This window comes from Carcharodon carcharias, chromosome 2 (assembly GCF_017639515.1).
Source record: "Carcharodon carcharias isolate sCarCar2 chromosome 2, sCarCar2.pri, whole genome shotgun sequence".
Lineage (NCBI taxonomy): Eukaryota > Metazoa > Chordata > Chondrichthyes > Lamniformes > Lamnidae > Carcharodon > Carcharodon carcharias.
The window spans coordinates 206,039,711-206,063,605 of NC_054468.1; the positions used below are offsets into that span (position 1 = coordinate 206,039,711).

Genomic DNA, 23,895 nt, shown 5'->3' on the forward strand with positions numbered 1-23,895 from the left:
ATGTCCCACCGTGAACAAGGGGGAAGCTGTTCAATTTGATTTACCTGAGGTCCAGCTGTTAAAATTAGCCAGCTCTCATTCTTCCACGGGTAGCTGTGAAATTAAGCAGTCAACACAGTTTTCCACCTGAAAATCCGCTGTTCGTTAAAAACCAGAGCCATAGAAATGCTGTGGCATTCAAATTCTTGAAATCACGAAGGTTATCTCTGATTCTGTAGATTATGTAAATTCTGTAACAGTGTGAGATTTCCCACCCACTCAAGAGTGTCTTCCCAATCACAGGTGTTTCCTAGGCCTGAAGCTAGTGTACTAAAATCAAAATCAAGTCGACTGTGAAGATTCATGTGGGGTTGGATGAGCATGTTTCATGCATCACTCCACATCAAGATGAGCTTATGCCTGAAGTACAATTCTACAAAATCTACAGTCTGAAATCGCTAAACAATACTGACACATTTTGCCTTTTTAAATTTTATTCTGCTGCTTTTAGATTCTTGCTACCCCATATCAACCTTTGGCTACCTGTGGGATGGGTGCGTAAAGATGAGAATGGAATGACTGTCCAATATCTGGGACCTGTGCCCTGGACTTTGATATAGTTCCCAGGTGATTCTGAAGAAGTCCCAATGCCAGCTGGCTTCCTATCACACTGAAGGGTGCCAACTTGCTGCGCCATTTTAGATCAACTTAATAACAGAACTGAGTTCTTAAGTATTTGTTTCTATGAGCCATGGGCCTGAACTGTGGGATCTTTTAATGATTGGTGGGTATTTCTGGCTTTCAGCAGTGGCTTCTAACAAACCGTGTGCAGATGAGGCTGTGTTTGTGCTATCCCTGTCCTTTAATAAAGCAGCACTCTGTGTACAAAACAAATTAATCACAAGAAGCTGCAGACATTGTGGACTCCTGGGCTCAAGTTCAGCAGAAGACACAATTAGTTTACCTCATGATTACATCACATATGTTTAGGGCAGCGGATTATGGGATTCATTGGGAGTAGTTAAGTTATTTTTATTTGATTTTACTTTGAATGTTCCCTTCTGGGACTTTCCCTCAGTGGCTCAGATGGTAAATACAATACAATTCCATAGAGTCTAACTGAACTTTACAGACAAGAAAGTCCCAGATGCAACCCACCTGAAGGAGTGATGGAAGCAGATTCAAAAGTAACTTTCAAAAGGGAACTGCATATGTACTTGGAAGGAAAAATCTGTAAGGCTGTGGGCAAAGAGCAAGTAGAGGAAAAATTAGATAGCTCTTCTAAAAAGAGCCAGAATAGGCATAATGGGCTGAATAGCCTCCTTAGGTGTTGCAAAATTCTATGATAGTTTGTGGTGAGATAGTTAATCTCTGAACTGGTGCTACAATTGACTTCAGTGCATATGAGGCAGTGAGGAGCAAACCATTTCATGCTTATAATCACGCCGGCAAGAAAAGATATGGGTAAGGACTAGATCAGATTCAATTGTTTACCTCTAATGGTTAAATAACCTGCCAACATTCATTATCCATGATCTCTCATGAAAAATAGCCACTTTGTTAAGATACTGGAAAGCTGTTGCCACCTGTGGAACTATACCCCAGCAAGAATAATGAGTAAGTGTTCTCTGGAGAGAAAAGGAGAGGAAACTAGGGAAAACATTTTTTAATAGCCTCTATAGCTGCATGTGTGCTGAAAATGTTTTGTTTGGTATGTGAGAATGAAGGCATTTAGACACTAGCATTCATTTCCACTGCCTTCACATTTCTTTCTTGGGTGATATATAGAGAACGCATGATCAACAGTGAAATGACTCTTCGTGTGGGGCTAGACAGCAAATGTCAGCAGGTTGTTCAACCATGATTCAGAATTGAGGCTCATCTTCTCTTCATATGACCCCACTTTTCACCAGGGATCACTGCCTAGTGATCACGAGTGGGGAACCTAGCCCCAAGAGCACTGAAGCCAATTATAGCACTTCAGCTGCAGGCTTGGCTGAAAGCAGCAAACTCAGTGCCAAGGAATTGAACCTGAGATTGTCTGATCTATAAAGTTAGTACTACATTAATGGGCCATCAGGGAGGTTAGGGATTAAAATTACAATTATAGGCATGTACAATGATTAAAATTATTGAGTTTATCCCAGCAGAGATTGAAATGGTTTATGTTCACTGTGTCATTTGTTTTCAATGATGATATCATTTTTATAAAATCTAAAAAATTGTGGAGGTGCCATCGCATGTTATAAGTTATAGGAACATGAGTAATATTGGAAGAGAAAAGAGAAAAGAAAATTAGCCAATCAAATGTGCAGCTTGCAGATATAGGGTGTGAAATTCAATCATGTGGTACAGATAGAAGCCTACCTGATGATTTGTAATGCATGCAGCATCGCTGCCCATTTCCCACATGGCCCACATGTATAACTCAACTGAAATGACATACATGGGTAAAATCAACTGGAACGAAGACACGGGTATAACTCAACTGGAATGACATACACGGGTGCCTTCTCCGAGTGCACCCAAGGTATATGCGCGATCATGATGGTGCAACACCAGGATACCAAAATTGGTCCACAAATGCGTAGGCAAAAGCAAAATACTGTGGATGCTGGAAATCTGAAACAAAAACAAAAATTGCTGGAAAAGCTCAGCAGGTCTGACATCATCTGTGGAGAGAAAGACACAGTTAACATTTCAAGTCCGTATGACTCTTCTTCAGAACTGCAAATGTGTAGGCAACGTCTTTCTTATGCACTCCTGAAACAACAAGCTTTATGAGCAAGATAGGCCCTGTTCTGAGGCTATTCAAAGGGCCACTTGACAAGTTGCAGCTGAGGTGTTTTTGACTTTGTCAAACACCAGGAGAGAAATGGAAAGCAATGAAGGTGAACAGGGCAAAAGAGACAAGCAGAAATCCTGTTGGAGAGAAGAGCAGTACTTCTGCAAGGTAGGCACTCCTGGAAGAGAAGTGGCAGTCAATTAAACACTAAAGTAAAAGCAAAATACTGCAAATGCTGTACATTTGAAATAAAAAAGAAAAATAGCTGGAAAAATTCAGCCGGTCTGACAGCATCTGCGGACAGGAATACAGTTAATGTTTTGAGTCCATATGACTCTTCATCAGAACTGAGGAAATATAGAAATGAGGTGAAATATAAGCTGGTTAAGGGGGTTGGGACAGGTAGAGCTGAAAAGAGGGCCAGTGATAGGTGGAGGCAAAGACGAGACTGCTTTCTTGTGTTCAGGCAAATCTAATGCAAGTATTGTGGTGAGTTGCTGAGAGAGTTTGGAGGTTTTTGCTGCCCAGAGAAAGGTGGAGGGAATGCACCAAGGAACTGTACCGACATGGCTTCCCCCTAATTTCATGACACCATCCCACATCCCCACCTCCACCGGACTGGGAAAATTCTGCCCACTTCATCCATTTCAGACTCTCCATCACAATGTCCCATTGGTCAACATCACTCAATAAAGGCCAACAGCAAAGACCGTCACTCAATGACTTTCTTAAACCATAGAGACAAATCATTCTTATGCATCCCCTTAGTGCCTGTCTTACCTTGTACCCTTGTACCTTGTCTGAACTAGTGCTCTTACACAGTGCTACCCCATTGGTTGCGATCTTGCTCTCTAGAGTATTTGCAAATGAGCTGATCTATCCCCCTGTCATAGCTGCAACCCACTTATGCCTGATGACTAACCACCTGTAGATCCTGATTCTAAACTAGACTCTAACGCTCATGCAGTGCCAGTATTTGGGCTGTTAGCTGTGAATGTGAGGTCAACTGATGATGCCTCTTCCTTATCTTGCTTTTCCATGTGAGGCTGCAGTGGCTGACCAGTTGGCAATTCTTCACTATCTGAAAGTACAAAAGCATAAGTAGAGGGTAGGGATGAGAAAAAGGGCTAGGGTGGATTGCAGGAGGTTCATGCATTCCATTGGCAAATTCCAGTTCAGGGAGCTTTCAGGCTTTGTGGGGGAGGGGGTTAGGGTTAGGGATATCTGAATACAGGCAATCTTCCACTGTTCAGCTCATTAATTATGCATCTGTGAAGAGATAGCGAACCTTGTATTTAAATGGCATCCAGGCAGACATTCACTCACTGCAGGCCAGGAGCTCTGCATTACTCCTCCAGAGTCCTTGCAGCTGCAGCTTGTACTAGAGAAGCTGGCAGATGTGAGCCACCACATCCCAGGGTGTAGGAAGGCGCATGTCCCTTATAGGTTTCTCATTGCCTTTCATTCATTTCTAGATAAGGACAGTGCCTGTGATGCACCAATGGTCAGGCCAATGCTTGCCGTTGCAGTGGACACTGTTCGCCAGCATCTTGACCTTCTTGAGGCCCCACAGCTTCTCGCTGCTCTTCCTGGAGCTATGCCAATCTGTCATGGGCCCTCCTTCTCCGCACCTGCATGAAAGACATTACCAAGGCAGGGTTGCTTGCAGGCTGCATCATCGAAGCCTCATTGAATTTGTGAATGAATTGAAGTGATAAGTTCAGTTAGCATGTCCTTCACAGGTTTCTCTCCATCTCAAAAGCAGCAGGCATGTGTTACGCCCTTCGTCTGGCCTCCGTCTAGACATGGCATCCCCACCCCATCTCTTCCAGGTGAAGGACATCCTGAAGGACCAGGATTGTTTCTCCCGTTCATACATGACCGTGCATGAAGGCATTGCTCTTTGGCCTGGGAGATGAGAGCCATGTGCAAAATGTACATCCTTGGTCTGCTGCAGCGTTCCAGTGAAGCCCAAGACAAACTGGAGGAACAGCACCTCATCTTCCAATTAGGCACTTTACAGCCTTCTGGGCTTAAGATTGAGTTCAACAACCTCAGACCATGAAATCTCTCCTCTATCTTCATCCCTTTTTTAATCCTTGTTTCAAATATGTTTTTATTATTTATTTATGTTCATTTTTTTTATCCTTTTGTCAAACCACCCTCCCTCCCACCACGCCCTTGGCAACAGGGCCATCTGTCACTTATTTTCATGTTGGTTTTTCCAAGAGTGCTGACCCTTGTTCTGCCATAAACACATTTTGCTTTCTTACCTCTATGCCAGCAGAAGCTGTCAGCAGCTTCTTTAGTCTTCAACACTACCATTAACACTCCTTTTGTTTTGTGTCCATAACATCTTTGTCAATTTCTCCTTAGCCCCCATCAATCGTTGACCTTCAATTCTGCTTTACCTGCTCCACGCCCTTAAATAATATAAATTCCATCACGTTTCTACTTCTCTTTAACTCCGAAGAAGAGTCATACAGGCTCAAAACTTTAACTCTGTTTCTCTCTCCACAGATGCTGCCAGACCTTTTCCAGCATTTTCTGTTTTTGTTTCAAATTTCCAGCATCTGCAGTATTTTGTTTGTATCTTCCCTGGTCAAACCTGCCTCACCTAACACTCTCCCCTTCCCCAGATAATACCGCCCCCCTTTCTCAGACACTCTCTCCATTCCTTCCCCGGACACTCTCCCCCCCATCCTTCCACAGATACTCTCTCCCTTCCTTCCCTGGATTCCTCTCCCTCTTCCTCGGACACTCTCCCCCCTTCCCTGGACATTGTCCCCACTCTTTTCCTAGGCGCTTTCCCCCTTCCTTCCCCAGGCGCTCTCCCTCTCTCCCAGAGACACTCCCCCATCCTTCCCCGGATACACTCCCCCATCCTTCCCCGGATACGCTGCCCCCCTCCTTCCCCATTTAGTCTGCCTCCTGTGTCCAGCCTTGGTGCAGCTTTTGCTACCGGCACTCGATATGAGTGAAGTAATGCGAAGTCCCCAAGAAGGTGAAAGCAGAATCTACTGACCCCAAAGTCGTGGAAGAAGTGAAGTTCGCCAGGTGCATGCCACTTATACACAGTCGTAAAAGTGAATGTTCTAAATTCTCGCTGGTGGGGAACTTAATTCGGAGGGAGAACTTAATTCCGGTGAGGTGGCCTTTTAATGACCAAGCATGCGATGCTAATGAATGCAAATTGGGCTCCCGACATTGTTCATTGGGAAACTCAACTCATCTTTAACCTGCCTTGAAAGTCAGGAGAACAAAATTCCAACAGATTATCCCACGGTCGGGAATCAGATTCTTTGCCTCCCGCCAAATGAAATGGCCCAGTCCGCCATGACTCCCCCTGTTGGTGGGACCGGAAAATTCCACCCTATGTGTCAGTGTGATTGAGTGTTTTGCCTGCCGTAGCTGAATAGTTATAGATTCCCAGATATATGTAAGAGTCTGTGTGGCTAGCATGGTTGGAAGGTGCATGTAGCCGAAGCATAGTATAAGGATTTTGGAAATAAGCCTCAAGTGTCAGAGTGTACTGTTGGGTGAGTAAGGGAGTAATGGGGGTCTGATGCACTGAACAGTGTGAGAAGTGTGTGATATGGTGGGTGAGAGATGTTATGTTCAAAAGCAATTGCTCACCTTGACCATCTGAGGAAGGCCATTAAACTTTTATCAGCACTGCTACCACATTCTGGAAGCCAGACCTTGAACATTGACCAATTGCTACTTGCTCACATTCCCTTCAGAGTCTCAATCTTGAGGATTTCCTGCCCTCCGTCCCAACCTCAATCCCACCGGAAACATGGATTCCTTTCTGGCCTTTACCTCTCTACATAGTGCATTCAGAGTGGCATCACCAAAGTGGGAAGCCCTCTCCTTTGCCTGGTGTGCCATCCTCAGTGGCAATATGTAATTATCCACAGATTAATGACCCTTTGAAAGAAAAACAATTCTCCTTATCTCCGTCTTAAATGGGAGACCCATATTTTTTAAAACTGTGCCCCCTAGTTCTAGATTCCCCTAGGAGAGGAAACATCCTCTCAGCATCCACCCTGTCAAGTCCCCTCAGGATCTTATATGCTTCATTCTTCTAAACTCCAATCGGTACAGACCCAACCTGCTCAAATTTCTTCATACAATAACCCCAGGAACCAGTTGAGTGAACCTTCTCTGAAGTGCTTCTAATGCAATTATATCCTTTCTTAAGTAAGGAGACCAATATTTTACACATTATTCCAGAAAGATTGGAGAAGTTGGGACTGTTTTCCTTGGAGAGGAGAAGGCTAAGAGGAGACCTGATAGAAGTTTTCAAAATCATGAGGGGTCTGGCCAGGGTAGTTAGGAAGAAACTGTTCCTGCTCATAAATGGATCTAGAACAAGAGGGCACAGTTTTAAAGTGTTTTGCAAAAGAAGCAAATGCAAGGTGAGAAAAAACTTTTTCACACAGCGAGTGAGTAGTTAGGGTTTGGAATGCACGGCCTGGAAGAGTGGTGGAGGCAGGTTCAATTGAGGCATTCAGAAGGGAATTGGATGATTATTTAAATAGAAACAATGTGCAGTGTTATGGGGAAAAGGCAGGAGATTGGCACTAAGTTAAAATGCTCAGAGAGCCGGTACAGGTGCGATGGGCCAAATGGCCTCCTTCTACACCGTAACAATCCTATGATTCTGTGATGCGGTCTAATTAAGGCCCTGTACAGCTGCAGCAACACTTCCCTATTTTTATATTTGATTCCCGTTGCAATTAACGACATTCCATTTGCCTTCCTAATTACTTGCTGCACCTGCATCCCAACTTTTTGTGATTCATTTACCAGGGCACCCAGATCCCTCTGTACCAATGAGTTCTGCAATCTCCCTTCATTCAAATAATATGCTGCTTTTCTATTATTTCTGCCAAAGTGGACACTTTCCCACAGTACACTCCATCTGCCAATTCCTCTGCTCCTCCACCAGTGACCATGGCATCTGATGAGGCTGCAGCGACCGGGGAGATGCCAGCCGTGGCACTGGCTGTTCCCTCCCAGGCAGGGCCAGCACAGGCTCCACTGGCCAGAAGATAACTGCCAAGGTCATCATGGCCAACAAGACAGCAGGGTCAGCAGGCTGTATGCAATGTCAGTGTCAGCGAGTGGGGGGCATCAAGACCTAGCATGCGGAAAGATAAGTTGAGCACAAGATGGACAGTTCACAGGTGCTTTTCTGTTCATTTATGTTTGGTTTATATGTCTGCTTGTGTGGACATCAACACCAGTAATGGTAATGTCATTATAATTTCAATGTGACAATATCAATAAATTTGCTTTGATTCTGATGGCCTGAGTATGCTTCACCTTTTTTCTTTCTGGTGCAGGGTACACCAGTGTGTAATGCTGGATATGAGTGGCTGGATACTTTATTGCACAGGCATTAAGTGGACTTTGGGTGCAAATGAAAGGGTCATTTCAGACATCCAGGATGGAGGCGGCAGCTCTGGCATGAGGTGAAGCAGGTCTTTGGTAGCCTAGCTGAGGGAGCGTTGGATCAAAGCATCCCTGGTGTCCCTGTCTCCCCGAGGTTACTGAGGTCTGCCTCCATGCCCGCAATGTTCTCCTCACCGTGCTTCTCTTCTGACTCACCATTGGATTCATCATCTGTGTCTTGGATCAGGTGCATCAAGATCCTCTTCCTCCAGCAGGTCACTCCTTGCCAGAGCCAGATTGTGGAGAGTGCAACATGCAACCGCTATCAGTGACATTCACTCTGGGGGGTGTCGTAGTTATCCCCCTGAATGGTCCAGGCACCGGAAGTGCATCTTGAGAAGACCTATAGTCCTCTCTGCCACCACACTTGTGGAGGCATGACTCCTATTGTAACGCTGCTCTGACTCTGTTCTTGGGTGGCGGAGAGGCGTCATGAGCCACCTATTCAATGGATAGCTCTTGTCACCCAGCAGCCATCCATCCAGTCGGGCTGGAGCACTGAAGAGCCTCGGCACCTTGGAGTGTCTCAGGATGTATGCGTCATGGGAGCTGCCAGAGTACCTTGCACAGACCTGCAGAATATGCATCCTGTGGTCACATGTGAGTGGAATCCCTTCCTGTTGACGAAGGCACCCGGCTGACCCGCTTGCGCCTTGATGGCCAGGTGTGTGCAGTTGATTGCACCTTGGATGCGGGGGAACGCAGCAATCGCTAGAAAGCCTCTGGCTCTCTCAGCCTAGTTGGCCTCATCCGTACGGTAAAGAATAAAGGTCAGTACCCACCTGAAAAAAGCTTCTGTCACCAGCTTGACGCAACTGTGGGCAGCTGATTGGGAGACTCCACACAGATTCCCCACTCAGCCCTGGAAAGAGCCGGGGACATAGAAGTTGAAGACCACTGTGACCTTCAGAGCTACTGGCATGGGGTGTCCACCCACACAGTCAGAGCTGATCTCTGGCCCAATCATCTGACAGATGGAGGTCATGGTCTCCCTTGAGAGGCAGAGCCTCCTTTGGGATTGCAGCAACCTCATCATGTCTGAGATGCATCACCACCTGTAAACCCTGGCAACAGGATAGTGGTGTCTTCTGTGGCCCCTTTTGCCTTGGACTTCCTGCTGGCCTTGCACCCCTTGTGCCTGTGCCTCACCTCTCACAGGTCCCTCCTGTGGAGACCGCATTGGGACACTTGGCATCCTCTCCCTTCTGCCCCTTTCTTGCTCCTCAGAGCAGGGAGTGTCCTCGGCCCAACCATCTTCAGCTGCTTCATCAATGACCTTCCTTCCATCATAAGGTCAGAAATGGTGATGTTCGCTGATGATTGCACAATGTTCAGCACAATTTGTGACTCCTCAGGAACTGAAGCAGTCCATGTCCAAATGCAGCAAGACTCGGGCAGTATCCAGGCTTGGGCTGATAAGTGGCAAGTAACGTTCATGCCACACAAGTGTCAGGCAATGACCATCTCCAACAAGAATCCAGCCATCACCCTTGATGTTCAATTGCATCACCAATCTGAATCCCCCACTAACAACAGCCTGGGGGTTACCATTGACCAGAAACTTAACTGGACTAGCCATATAAATACTGTGGTTACAAAAGCAGGTCAGAGGCTAGGAAGCTTCTAAAGAGTAACTCACCTCCTGACTCCCCAAAGCCTGTCTACCATCTTCAAGGCACAAGTCAGGAGTGTGATGGAATACTCCCCACTTGCCTGGATGAGTGCAGCTCCTACAACACTAAAGAAGCTTGACACCATCCAGGACAAAGCAGCCCGCTTGGTTGGCACCATATCCACAAATTTCACTCCCTCCACCACTGACAAATAGTAGCAGCAGTGTGTACCATCTACAGGATGCACTTCAAGAATTCACCAAGGCTCCTTCAACAGCACCTTCCAAACCCACAACCACTACCATCTAGAAGGACAAGGGCAGCAGATGGATAGGAACACCACCACCTGAGAGTTCCCCTCCAAGTCACTCACCATCCTGACTTGGAAATATATCACCATTCCTCCACTGTTGCTGGGTCAAAATCCTGGAATCCCCCCTTCCTAACAGCAATGTGGGTGTACCTACACCACATGGACTGCAGCGGTTGAAGAAGGCAGCTCACCGCCACTTTCTGAAGGGCAACTAGGGATGGGCAATGATGCTGGCCCAGCCAGTTAAGTCCACATCCCGTGAATGAATGAGAAAAAAATGGTGCCACCAGCCGAGACCACAATCCCCACTACCAGGGTAACGGAAGGCTGTCTGATACCTGGAAGGGTCCACACAGTCTGAATTCTCTGGGGGCCTTGCAGAAGTTCTGAAATGAAGCTTGGAAATGCTAAGAATGAAGCCCAGAACAGAGATGAGGCTGCCAAGTACCAATAAGCAACCAGAAGCTATCTAAGTCCTGAACTCCTCACTACTCATACTGGCAATGCTGCTGACCCTTTTCATCCTGACCTTGGAGAGGTTTGTGAAATTGTCGGCTGGCCGCCTGCCTGTTTTGCCCCTGCGACGAGTGTGAAATCGCACGGGCAACGTAAAATTCAGCTTAATTGCCTTTTCAATGGTCTTAACTGGCCCTGTAACTGATGGCTGGTACAGCTCTGACTCCCGCTCGCACCCACCGAGTGAAATATCACGCGAGTGCATGATGACATCGGGACGCTCACTCGACACATCGAGCTCTAATTTACACTCGAGTGTGTCAGACACACGACCGCACACAGAGCAAAAATTTCTGGCCTGTGGACGGGAGATGATTTAAAAAATTAATTGCAATTAATCTCTTGATCAACTGTTTTAATCTCAATTACTCTCTGTTTTAATCACATTAATTGATACAGCTACTGGAACCATCTCATTCAAGTTTATTTCATCACTGATGTTACAGTATCATTATTATTGCACAGAAATTTACAAAAAAAAACTCATGAACTAAACTGTTCATGATGAAGAGTATTTCTGTGATACTGGAACTCAGTTTCAAAGTAGATACAAGTAACCATTGTTATATATGATGAAACATCAGAATGTTTTTTTAAAGATAAACTTCCCATTCACAAGTCCTTCCATTTTAATGCTTTTGTTTATCTTCTTACGCTTTTTTCAATTGTTTTCTGTTGAACATTGGCTCCGTGTTAACCACAATTATATTTTCATTCACTTGACAATCTTATTATTTTTAGCTCACTAATTGATTTTAAGGATGGTTCTCTGCTCTGCCATATCCAGTACGTTTGTATTGTTTACAATTCCATCTGCTAATCAGCCTATGGCTTTCAAACAATTTCCCAATTACATCCTCTAATATGTACTCTAGAGAAGTTTACCCACGAAGCAGGTAATTGGGAATAATTTTGGCTGAATGCTTTAGGCGCTTAAAGAGATAAAGAAGTGGCCAAGCTGAGACCTTACACATTTAGTGCAAGTCGCAACCTTGATAAAGGAACTGAAGCAAGTACTAGGAACGGCTGCCTGGAGAATTGTTCAGGGACACTGATTTGAGAATTAAATTACCTCTTAGTGCTCATTAGAGAGACTATGCCATTTTGGTGGCTAACATCTCATTTAAAAGGCCTCTCCTAACAGTGACCAGCTGAATAGAAGTAAACAAGTCAATGCTCAGAATTTCAAGGTATATCACCTTTCACTGTATACTTTCTACTGGAAGCTTGAAGAAAGGAAAGGGAGGATGTAGATATAGTAGTCCAGGAGGAACACAGCGACATATTGGACGGGATAGTCATAAAGAGAGAGGAAGTACTCGAAGGGTTGAAATCCTCGAAAGTTGATAAGTCACCAGGACCAGATGGATTGTTTCCGAGGCTGCTGAAGGAAGTCAGGGAGGAGATAACAGATGCTCTGAGGATGATTTTCCAATCTTCATTAGATACAGGGGAGGTACTGGAGGACTGGAGAAATGCAAACGTATCATTGTTTAAAAAGGGATCAAAGGAAATGCCAAACAATTTTGGCCAGTTAGTCTTTCATCAGTGGTGAGCAAATTAGTAGAATCAATCCTGAGAGATAGGATTAACTGTCATGTGAAAAGGCACGGACTAGTCAGGGATGGTCAGCATGGATTTGTTAAAGGAAGGTCTTGCCTCACAAATTTAACTGAATTCTTTGAGGAAGTGAAAAGAAGGGTTGATGAAGGTAGTGCAGTGGATTTTGTGTACATGGATTTTAGCAAGGCGTTTGACAAGGTCGCACATGGCAGATTGGTAAGGAAAGTAAAAGCCCATGGGATTCAGGGTAATGTGGCAAACTGGATAAAAGGTTGACTTTGTAACAGGAAACAAAGGTTAATGGTTGATGGATGTCCTTTTGAATGGAAAGTTGTCTCAAGTGGTGTTCCACAGGGCTTGGTGTTGGGCCCCTTGCTGTTTGTGTTATATATTAACGATTTGGACCTGAACGTGGGGGGCACGATTGGGAAATTTGCAGATGACACGAAGATTGCCCGAGTAATGGATAGTGCAGAGGATAGCCATAATCTCCAAAACAATATAGATAGGTTGGTGGAGTGGGTGGTAAAGTGGCAGATGGATTTTAACATAGAGAAGTGTGAGGTCATACATTTAGGGAGGTCAAACAGTTACAGGGATTACAAACTAAATGGGAATATACTAAGAGGGGTAGATGAAATGAGATCTTGGCGTACAAGTACACAGGTCCCTGAAAGCAGCAGTTCAAGTAGACAAGGTTATAAAGAAGGCATATGGAATGCTCTCCTTCATTGGCAGAGGTATAGAATATAAAAGTAAGGGTATAATGTTGGAATTGTATAAAACACTGGTGAGGCCACAACTGGAGTATTGTGTGCAGTTCTGGTCACCACATTACAGGAAGGACGTAATAGCTCTGGAGAGAGTGCAGAGGAGGTTTACAAGAATGTTGCCAGGGTTAGAAAAGTGTGGCTACGAGGAGAGATTGGATAGGTTGGGGTTATTTTCCTTAGAACAAAGAAGGCTGAGAGGTGACTTGATTGAGGTGTACAAAATTATGAGGGGAATAGATAGAGTGGACAGGATAAAATTGTTTCCCTTGGTGGAGAATTCTAAAACCAGGGGACATAGATTCAAGACAAGCAGCAGAAGGTGTAGGGGGGGCATGAGGAAGATCTTTTTTTATGCAGAGGGTAGAGGGTGTCTGGAATTCACTGCCCAAGTTGATGGTAGAGGCAGAAACTCTAAACTCTTCTAAAAAGTACCTGGATCTGCACCTTAAGTGCTGTAAGCTGCAGGGCTATGGGCATGGTGCAGGAAGGTGGGATTAGAAAGGGCACCTGGATGTCCTCGGGCTGGCATGGACAAGATGGGCCAAATGGCCTCCTTCTGTGCTGTAACTTTTCTATGGTTCTATGACTTTTGAAATACATCGGAAGACTTTCTGCAATGTGTAGTCAAGATTTCATCAACACTCTACGAACATTTATTCTGGAAACTCTCTGAGGACTTCAGCTAAAATAAGAGCCGTGCTTCTCGACTGAATTTGCATTGAAGGAGATGAGGTCGGGCTGCTGGAGGAGGGAGGGACAGGAGGGCAAGGTGGATGGTATTACCTCTGCAGATAAAGGGCATCTCTCCTTCTCTGGATCTCTTCAATTATGGCCTCCAGTGCTGTGTATGAGGGCCTGTGTGCCTTCCCCCTTGATCACTGAACCCCCCTGAAACCTGCTTTTGCCTACAACCACATCCCCCCCCCAACCACCACCTTAAACCAGCTTATATTTCAACCCTTCCTGGGATTCACCTAGTTCTGTCAAAGGGTCATGAGGACTCGAAACGTCAACTCTTTTCTTCTCCGCCGATGCTGCCAGACCTGCTGAGTTTTTCCAGGTAATTCTGTTTTTGTTTTGTATTTCCAGCATCCGTAGTTTTTTGTTTTTGTTTTTACCCCCTGAAACCTGCTGTTCTGTGTCAGTCAGCACACTCCACACCTTCAGTGGAACTGGGTGTATGGAGTCCACATTTAGTGTTCCACAAAAATCGAGTCTAATCAGTACTTGAGAACTAAATCTGCGGTGTTCGATTTAGTGCCTCCACAAGTTCAAATTATGGTCATTAGGATCAAAATTGTGTGCTGGAATCAGACTTTCAAACAAGCAAGTCTTATTAGCACAGTATCCATATTAGCACAGTACCCATCTTAGCACCAGTTCACCAAAATAACCACAATTTTATGGTTTGCAGGCATTTCCTTTTTTCCTTTCTTGCATGGGGGTGTAACACTTGCTACCCCTCCAGACGTTTAGCAGACCTTTATTTCCAGCCTTTTATTTCCCCCTTACAAAGATCTTAGGAAAATGATGATTTGTGCCTCAGCTATCTCCTCCCCAACCACCTTCCATGTTCTGGCCTGTATGCAATCTGGCTCTGGTGGCTTTTCTGCCCCGTTTACATTTTTAGCACAATTTCCTTCTGAAGATTTATTTTCAGAACGTATCCTGAGTTCCATGCACCAACCCCTTGCAGTCTCTCGAAAGGGTATTTGTGATTGATGATTGTACTTTGTCGTATCTGATTAATCTCAATTCTTTTTGCACCCTTAAAGTTATATTTCATCACTTTGTTAATTTTGGTGCCGTAAACGTTTGAGTCTATGGCCAGGATTTCCCAGGTCAGCGAGCAGGGGACGGGGCCCGCTCACTGACATGTAAAATGATGCACGATGATGTCGGGTGGAAGTCCTGACATCACCGCGCCCCATTTAAATTTTTAGGTAGGCGGGGGCACAGCTGAATCAACTGTGTGCCCGCCGACCTGTCAATGGCCAATTGAGGCCAGAGAGAGAGTCATTAAACTAATTAAAGGACCTGCCCATCCTGCCTTAAGGTTGGCGGGCAGGCCAGGAGCCCTGGCGGGGATTAGAAAAAGCATGAAACCTCATCCACAGGTGGGATGAGGGTTCATGCAGACTTTTAAAAATGTTATTAAAGTGTATGCAAACGTGATGGACATGTCCCAGCTCACGTGACAGTGTCACATAAGGGGACATGTCAGGGATTTTTTTTCCCGATTTTTAAATGATCAGCCGATCTCTCTGAGGCAGCACTTAGCCTCAGGGAGATGAGTGCGCTCTTTCATCCGCATGCGTGAAAGAGTGCACCCTCGGTTTAGGGACTCCCCCCCCTCCCCTCAGCCTGCCCAGGGAGCGCATAGCACTTCTGTGCAGATGTCACGCTGGACGAGCCTTAATTGGCCTGCCCACTTAAAATGGCAGCGCACCCCTGATTGGGGGCACCAATCGGAGGCACGCCTCCGCGTGCCCACTCTTTAACTCCACCCCCCCCCCCCCCAATGGGGAAAAATTCTGCCCTGTGTGATGATATTCATTTTACCAGAGGCAAAAGATTTACGGTGTGTTTTATGTATGCCTGTACACAATTTATTGCAACTGAGGTTAGATCTGGGATCTGTAAGAGCACACATAATACATAGCATCAATCCTCATGGCATGAAAGTGTTGAAAGTGAAAAGGGTGCTGTTAAAAAAGACCTGAACTATCACAACCCGGTTTCTCTTCTGGTCTATTCAAACTTTTTGGTCTCCTGCATCACAGACCTTGACTCTTTTCCTAAATTTACATGGAGGATAAAACGTAAAATCCTAAATCATAATCCATTGTTGTGATTTGGATAAAAATGGGACTCTAGGCGGGATGAAATTGGTCCAAAACAAAAACAGAATTACCTGGAAAAACTCAGCAGGTCTGGCAGCATCGGCGGAGAAGAAAAGAGTTGATGTTTCGAGTCCTCATGACCCTTCGACAGAACTAGGTGAATCCCAGGAAGGGGTGAAATATAAGCTGGTTTAAGGTGGTGGGGGGAGAGAAGTGGAGGGGGTGGTGTGGTTGTAGGCAAAAGCAGTGATAGAAGCAGATCATCAAAAGATGTCACAGACAGCAGAACAAAAGAACACATAGGTGTTGAAGTTGGTGATATTATCTAAACGAATGTGCTAATTAAGAATGGATGGTAAGGCACTCAAGGTATAGCTCCAGTGGGGGTGGGGGGAGCATAAAAGATTTAAAAATATTTAAAAATAATGGAAATAGGTGGGAAAAAGAAAAATCTATATAATTTATTGGAAAAAAACAAAAGGAAGGGGGAAGAAACAGAAAGGGGGTGGGGATGGAGGAGGGAGGTCAAGACCTAAAGTTGTTGAATTCAATATTCAGTCCGGAAGGCTGTAAAGTGCCTAGTTGGAAGATGAGGTGTTGTTCCTCCAGTTTGCGTTGGGCTTCACTGGAACAATGAAATTGGTCCATGCTAGCAGCGTGAAATGGGCTCATAGCGAATCAGCAGCCAATCTTTCACCATATCTGTTTTGAGGGATTTGTTCTGTTTTTAGCCAGGTTTTAACCCACACTAACTAGCAGTAAGGGGGGGGGGTCCATTGTCAGGCACTCTGTACCCTTGGTGGGTACAAGCAATGCTGTACAATAGAATTAACAATTGCAATGCCATTAATATAGGATTATCAAAAATAAATGTAATGTATCTCTCTGTTTCATTTTGGTATTTTGAGAAATGGCTTCTATTCAAATTGAGCTGCAAAACCTGTTTCTGTGTAGGAGTTACACTCCATTTTCATTTTGGTGCTCAATACTAGTAATTCGTTTGCATTTGCAGATCTTTTCCAGATGTTTCATATATCTAGATTCTGGGAGTAGGGACACTGTATTGTAATAAGATTTTCGTGGATACTGGAGTATAATAAAACCAGCACGCAACTCAGGTAACTGTCCCGCTTTTAAAAATTGAACATGCTTAAACTGTACACTCACCTACCATGTCTTCTCTCTCAGCCAGTGGAATGGGACAGTCTGTCCTGTGAATCACTGCAATTCCCATGTATCCAGCACCAGCAGTTTGACTGACAGGAAGTAGACTTGGTGGGCAGAATCATATCAGCTCCACAGAGGAGGGGTTGGAGGAGGGACCGGGAACAAGATTTGAAAATAACCTGTCAGTTCGGCTCTCCAATGCGTTCCCATCTCATAGTGATCTTGCCAGAAGCAGGGTCAGTGCCAGGTAATAGGCCGATTAAGGGACCAATTGAGAGAAAGTTGCTGATGCAACTTTCGGGATCTTCCCAACACTGGGGGTGAGGTGTGGGGGGTGGGGGGGTGGTCCCCACTGAGGCCAAAGCCCAGCAGGCACCTGGAGGTTCCATTGTTGAATATATTAAAGACTAGGATCGGCAGATTTTTCATCTCTTGGGTAATCAAGGGATTTTGGGAGCTGGCAGGAAAATGGAGTTCAGGCCAAGATCAGCCATGATTGTCCTGAATCTCAGGACAGGTTCAATGGGCTGAATGGTCTATTCCCATTATGTTCTGACGTTCTCTGGCAGCAGGCTGGAGGGCCACCAACACTTCCTCAATCTCCCCACTATGAAGCCACCGTGGACAAAAGCAATGCTATGGAGGTGTTCTCCCTCCATAATAATGGCCTGCCCGTTCTGTTCATTCTTTATTTTTAAATTCTCAAACTTGAGACAGTGCCTCCATTCTGAGGCTCCTTTGTGGTCCCCTAACTACTTCAGCAGTGCCCACCTGTCCCCGTGGATCTGTTATCCATCCAGAGCTTGGGCCCTCTGATTGGGGCCTCCCACCTCAAGAACCCTTAAGGATGGTGAATGCGGAGGCTGCCTTTTCATTGGCTGCCCCCTGCAAGGTCATGACACCAGTCGGGTTATGACCTGCTTTTGGTCCCGACAGCAGAAAAATTTCAAAGTCGGTAAGATTCTGCTCTGCATGAGTAATAAATGCTTTTGCGATGATTGTCATGTAAATGCATTACAGCTGTTAGTGTCTAAGGTAGCAGAGCAGTATTACATAACAACATAAGGAATAAAAGCAGGAGTAGGCCCTTTGGCTCCTTGAACCTGCTGCACCATTCAATAAGATAACAATTAATCTGACCGCGCCTTTAACTCCACTTTCCTGCCTGGTCCCCATAACCCTTGGCTCCCTCGTAGTTCAAAAATCTAACTCACCCTTAAATATATTCAATGACCCAGCCTCCACTGGTCTCTGAGAAAAAGAATTCTAAATTACAAATCCCAAGTTACAACTGTACAAATAGACCAATCAACTATAGGGATGAACACACTGATCCGTACTAACAATAAAATAAAAATTTAGTCTAGCTTACAACTGATCATTATCACAAGTTGCAGATAATGACTACCCGGTACTTACGGGAACAAAGTAGATGGTTGGAAACCTCTTCACAGAAGACCGAAAATTACCCTGTCTAAATGGCTGATGTAAATTGGCTTTACTAATCCTGCAAGAAATGTACAGAATAATGAATAGACTGGCGGAATGTTTCTCAGATATCATTCAGATAGGGAATCCTGATGCCCCAAGCTACAATAGTGGGGGACAAATTCTTTAGGAACATCAGCATAATTCTATAACTGAACAAATTGCCCTCTCAAGCGCAATTAGGGAGGGCAATAAAATCTGGTCTAGCCATCGCTGGCCCACATCCCATGAATGAATTAAAAAAAACTCACATCCCAAATAAATATTAAGCTCTTTGTTAAAATAATAAAGCCTACAATTAAGAACGTTCATTGTTCTAAACTCTAGAGAATATAGGTCCAGTGTCCTTAATCTCTCCTATAGGACAATCCCGTCATCCCAGGGATCAGTCTGGTGAACTTTTGTTGCAGTGACAGAGAGAGAATGTTAGTGACAGGTTCAATGACCTCCATCAAATAGTTGATTATAACATCCCATTATTGGTAAAATAACATCAAATGATCCACCGGTGTACTCAATTTGTGGGCTGCATTTTATGTGCACCCACTGAGCATGTTTCTGGTGGGGGGGCACCGAAATTAGCTCACATGCCCACCCCACCACCTTTCCACCCAGCCCCAAGCTCACCCCTATAATACAGTTATTGCCTGGAAAATAAAGCTGGTGATGTTAGTCCACTCTTTGGGCAGAATTTTATGGCCCCGTTTCAGTGGGGACGAGGCCATAATATGCGGCGAGACATTCTAATCCCCATCAACTTCAGCGGGAATGTAAAATCCCGCTGCTGTAAAATTCTGCCCTTTGTTACCTACAGACACACAGCCCAAAATTTCAGAAATAACTAGCAAGTACAATAGAACAAAACTGAAAGGATCCTGTTGTGAAGACATGCTTATATCAAATATTGATTTTTAATCCATCGGCTGGAAACATGAAATTGGACTTCTAAATGTCAGACCTTGTTGGAGTGAAGACTATAACATTCAGCAAGACGGTCAGCACTAATTTACTATATAATCCACATTCCAACCTTAGTGAGATGAGACAGCAAGTCTGTCAAACTCATCACAGATAATGACACCTCCTGGTGTTTGTGAACGACCTTCCTTCCTGCCCTATTAACAAGACATCAACAGTATTCAGCAGCCAAAAATGAACCATTCAAAGGTTAATCGCTTAGACAAAAGATAGCTCTCCAGATTAGTCAAGTTATAATTGGAATATACAATTGTGTTTGAATCACTGGCAATTGGAGAGAGATCACATGACCAGCCCAAGCCCTTTGTGTAGTTTAAGCACATGTTGTTCTGGGCAGAATTGGACCAGCTGTTGAGTTAAGTAGAGCTCCTGCCTCTCTCTCTCTCCACACATTTTGGACCCTGTCTACTAATTTAACTTTGTCTCCATTCTGCAGTAGACAGAGGTTTTAAAGAAAGAACTCAACTGCACAGCTGTGTCTACAGGAAAACAACCAACTCCTGCGTCCACGTCTTTAAATCAGAAGCATCAAGACCATTGAATTCAGCCTCCAGCCAATAGAGACTCCAAACTAAAAACTGTGAACGTCTTTTATTTCTTACGCACTTTAATTTGGCCAATCTATCCCCCTTACTTTATAATCTGCACTTGTGGGCTTTGAGTGTGAACCTCCAGTGTGTGTGTTTGTGTGTGCATGGAAGTTGGCGTATATTTTATTATAATTGTTGGACAGGTTTCTCGATCGAGGTTAACAATGATATGACTAGCCGTAATTTTAGTTGCAGTCAGATAAGATAAAGTAAATAGGACAGTGTTGAGAGGGAGAACAGTAGTGGCTTCTTTTGTCCTTGCCACTACACTACAAAACTATTAGATACATTTCGGAAAAAATGCAGAGAAGAGGAACAGCCATAATTCCAAATAATGGGATTGAGCTAGGAGGAAAAATTAGAGAAGCTCAAGTTTAACAGAGAAGGAGGCTAAGGATTTCAATTCAACTGGCAGATTTCTGATAATTTGAGTATTGGAACATGTAGACTGAAAATTATTTGGTCTGCTAATCCATTTATATATTGGATTCTGCAAGTTTCTCATCTAGCTACCTTGACTCAATTTCAAAAACATTTAAATAATGAAGTCTTTCTCCCCCACAAAACAATCAGTCTCGGAGGCAAATAGAAAAACTAGATTTCTGTGCATTGAATCAACTCCAAAATATTTAAATGATAAGTCTGTCTCCTCCAATTGTTTAAGGCTAAAGAAAATAATCATAAAATGGCACCTGATAAAAAGAAAAGTCTCCTATGCTTGACATAGCTCCAATTGTATTTAAGCAAAATCTTTTCCTTCTTGTGTTTAAGGCTGGCTGAGTTTTCTGGTAGTAACGACAACAAAGCTGTTGGCGTTTACCATTATTACTCCCCTGAGACTGACAGTGCTATAATCGTGGTAGACATCAGTAAGGTTTTTTTAAAGTATTTACCAAAAGAATGAAGTCACAAGGTTCACGGTTTCAATAAAAGAATGTTACTACCACAGAAAAATGAAAGAGCATGAAATACAGTAACTACATTCTATCTTAAAGAGTCAATTATATGAAAGATAATAAAAGCACAATGAACACAATTACGTATACTCTCTTTTGAATGCCTGAACTTCACTCTCCTTCCACAACCATTAGACTTACATCCCAGAATTCTCAAGTCAGATACTTATCAAAAATTGGAAGATTTGCTCCTTAGATTTGGACCTTCCAAGCCCATAACCGCTACCATCTAGGACAGGGACAACAGACACATGGGAACACCCACCACAACCTGGAAGTTCCACTCCAAGGCACACACCACCCTGACTTGGAAATATATCGCCGTTCCTTCACTGTCACTGGGTCAAAATCCTGGAACTTTGCCCCCACCCCTCCTTCTCAAAGGCAGCTAGGGATGGGCAATAAATGCTGGTCTAGACAGCAATGGCCACATCCCATGAAGGAATAAAAAAAATTAACTGTGGTTTGAGTACTGAGTCAACAATTCATATGCAGCCTGAGTTTTCTTGGGTCTTCCATTTACTTCTGACAAGGTTATCCTTTCAAATCTCCTCCAGCCATCCTAAGGTTGCAAACTCCCATTTAACATAGGCTTCTCTGGCATCTTAACCGCAGCCACATCAGGTCAGAACACTCCTGATCCTAATATTCTTTAGCTATGAAGTTTTGTATCGAAAACTCTCTCTAGCTCTCTCCTCGGCTTGGTTATACCAGAAATTTAACATTCCTTCAGTAGAGTCATTCAGTTAATAAGAGTTTTAACTCTTTTAGCAAATGCCTAGAATTCAACTGAATTCCGCTGAAAGAGATGTTTCCTTCACCCCTGTTTATTTGAAACTCCCAAACTAAACTGCTTGAACAGAAAGCCCCCTTTATGAACCTACACAACCCTATTATTAACTTGTTTTTCCTTTTTTCTCCCATTGTTCATCTCCCAGGCAACCTGGTCGCATGATCATTCACTGAAACGAAGTTTTTTTTATACTAGAAATCAGATCCTAGTTCTGAAAGGGCCCATCACCCCAAGATGATATACAGTATATAATATATATTTTTTCTCACAAAATCACATGGGCAATCATAACAGCAATTTCTGTCATTCACACATGCGTAGTTAAATGTGAAAAATCAAAAGTTGCTGTCAGTGATCCTATGCTTTCCCAGGCTGCAATTAGAAATGATTGAACTGATGAAAACATACCCTTTTATGCTATTAGTCTCATTATAAAAGGTCTTCAAAAAGCTACTTCTTATTGCAACTGGGCTTTTAACAGTATATTAAGTTCATAATTACTGTTAAACAGCCTCACTGTACCCGAAAAGTAACTTATTTGTGGAATTACAAATTCCATTATGATAAAAAAAATTCTCATGTCAATTTTTTTAAAAAGTTTATGAGATTTCAGCATCTACATTAATCCTATATTCCAATGATTTATTTAGCTTTATTTTAACTTAAATTTTAATTAAAAGTGAAAATTTCAGTTGCTTTTACTTCCTTGTTTGCTGTCTGTCAGAATAATTCAATGTGATTGGCTGCTTGATGACACCACTGTTGCTGGATGCCTGGAGAACCCGTTGACTTGGCGGCAGATTCAAACTGACATCTTAAAGGAGAAAACTACACCACAGAGATGGCTAGATCTTTATGGGAAACAATCTCTGAGGTCAGCAGTAAATGCTATCACTTTTCAGTTGGCTGCAAAATCTGAACCATTAGTTCAAGGTCAGAAAAATAGACATTTCAACATCATATGCCTGGAAGTGTTTGATTGTGGACACACTACTTGTTTTTTTTTAATGCATTCGTTCATAGGATGTGAGTGTCACTGTCTAGGCAGCATTTATTACCATTGGATAAAAAGATGCCAATAATCAATTTTTAAAATATAACATACAACAACAATACAACATATAAATGAAATGAAAACTTTATTTCACAAAGTGCTTGATCTCTGCACAGAGCAACAGTTATATTTTTCATGAAGCCAAAAAGATAGCACTTAATAGTTACTGCCAACTGTTTGCCATTCTTAGAAACACTAATATAAGGAAAATTGTCATGTACTTGCAAGCAGCCAAAATTTTTTCTAGAAAGTGATGCAAGCAGAGTAGTCATATAATCACTGTCAATCATTAAGATTACGTAAAACAAGATCTAATCACTAACATTTAAAAGGCCATATGTCACTCTAGTCAATGACACATTCTTTAAAATAATGACAGTAAGAATTGAAAAGTTCATATTTTCTAAAAGGAAGATCAAATTGGACATATTTTTTAATTATCATTTTGATGGTTCAGTGCTAGGCCCAAAATTGGTTTTATTGTTCCCTTACTAAATTGTCTCAATCTTTCAGTGTTAGAATGGAAATATCTTGCATGCTATTTGTCTCTTTCAGTTGTTCCTTGTTATTGTGTTGAACTGCCGGTCAGGGGCAGTCTGGCACCAGATATTTTGTATTGAATTCCCTCCATGTGACAATTATAATTGTTTGCCCCTCTGACATTAAGGAAGTCTGCTCCATACAATCATGAGATTCTGTCCCAGTGACATTCTGAAGTTCCATTATCATGATATTGCAAAATTTTGATCGAGCCACACTTGTAAGTTATGGTTTCATACAGCTTAATGATGATGTCACAGAAATGAAAGGGAATTCATTACAAAATTTGCATACATGATAGCCTAGTAATTATGTTATTGGCCTTTTTACTTGTGAAACTTTGATTAAACAGAGGAAACAAACTTATTTATGAAGCTGTGAGGTTAAGGCAAATACATGTTATTTTTCCAATAACAATTTGAAAACACTTACTTTAATGATCCTTTAGGAGATATCTTACAAATCTTTCCTCAAATCCTTTAAA

At 43.3% G+C, this 23,895-nt stretch overlaps 1 protein-coding gene across 1 annotated transcript in view; it reads right to left on the reverse strand.

The window, feature by feature from the left end:
• Positions 1-23,895, reverse strand: part of stpg4 (sperm-tail PG-rich repeat containing 4) — a 79,915-nt gene that overhangs the window by 19,212 nt on the left and 36,808 nt on the right. The window lies entirely within an intron of this gene.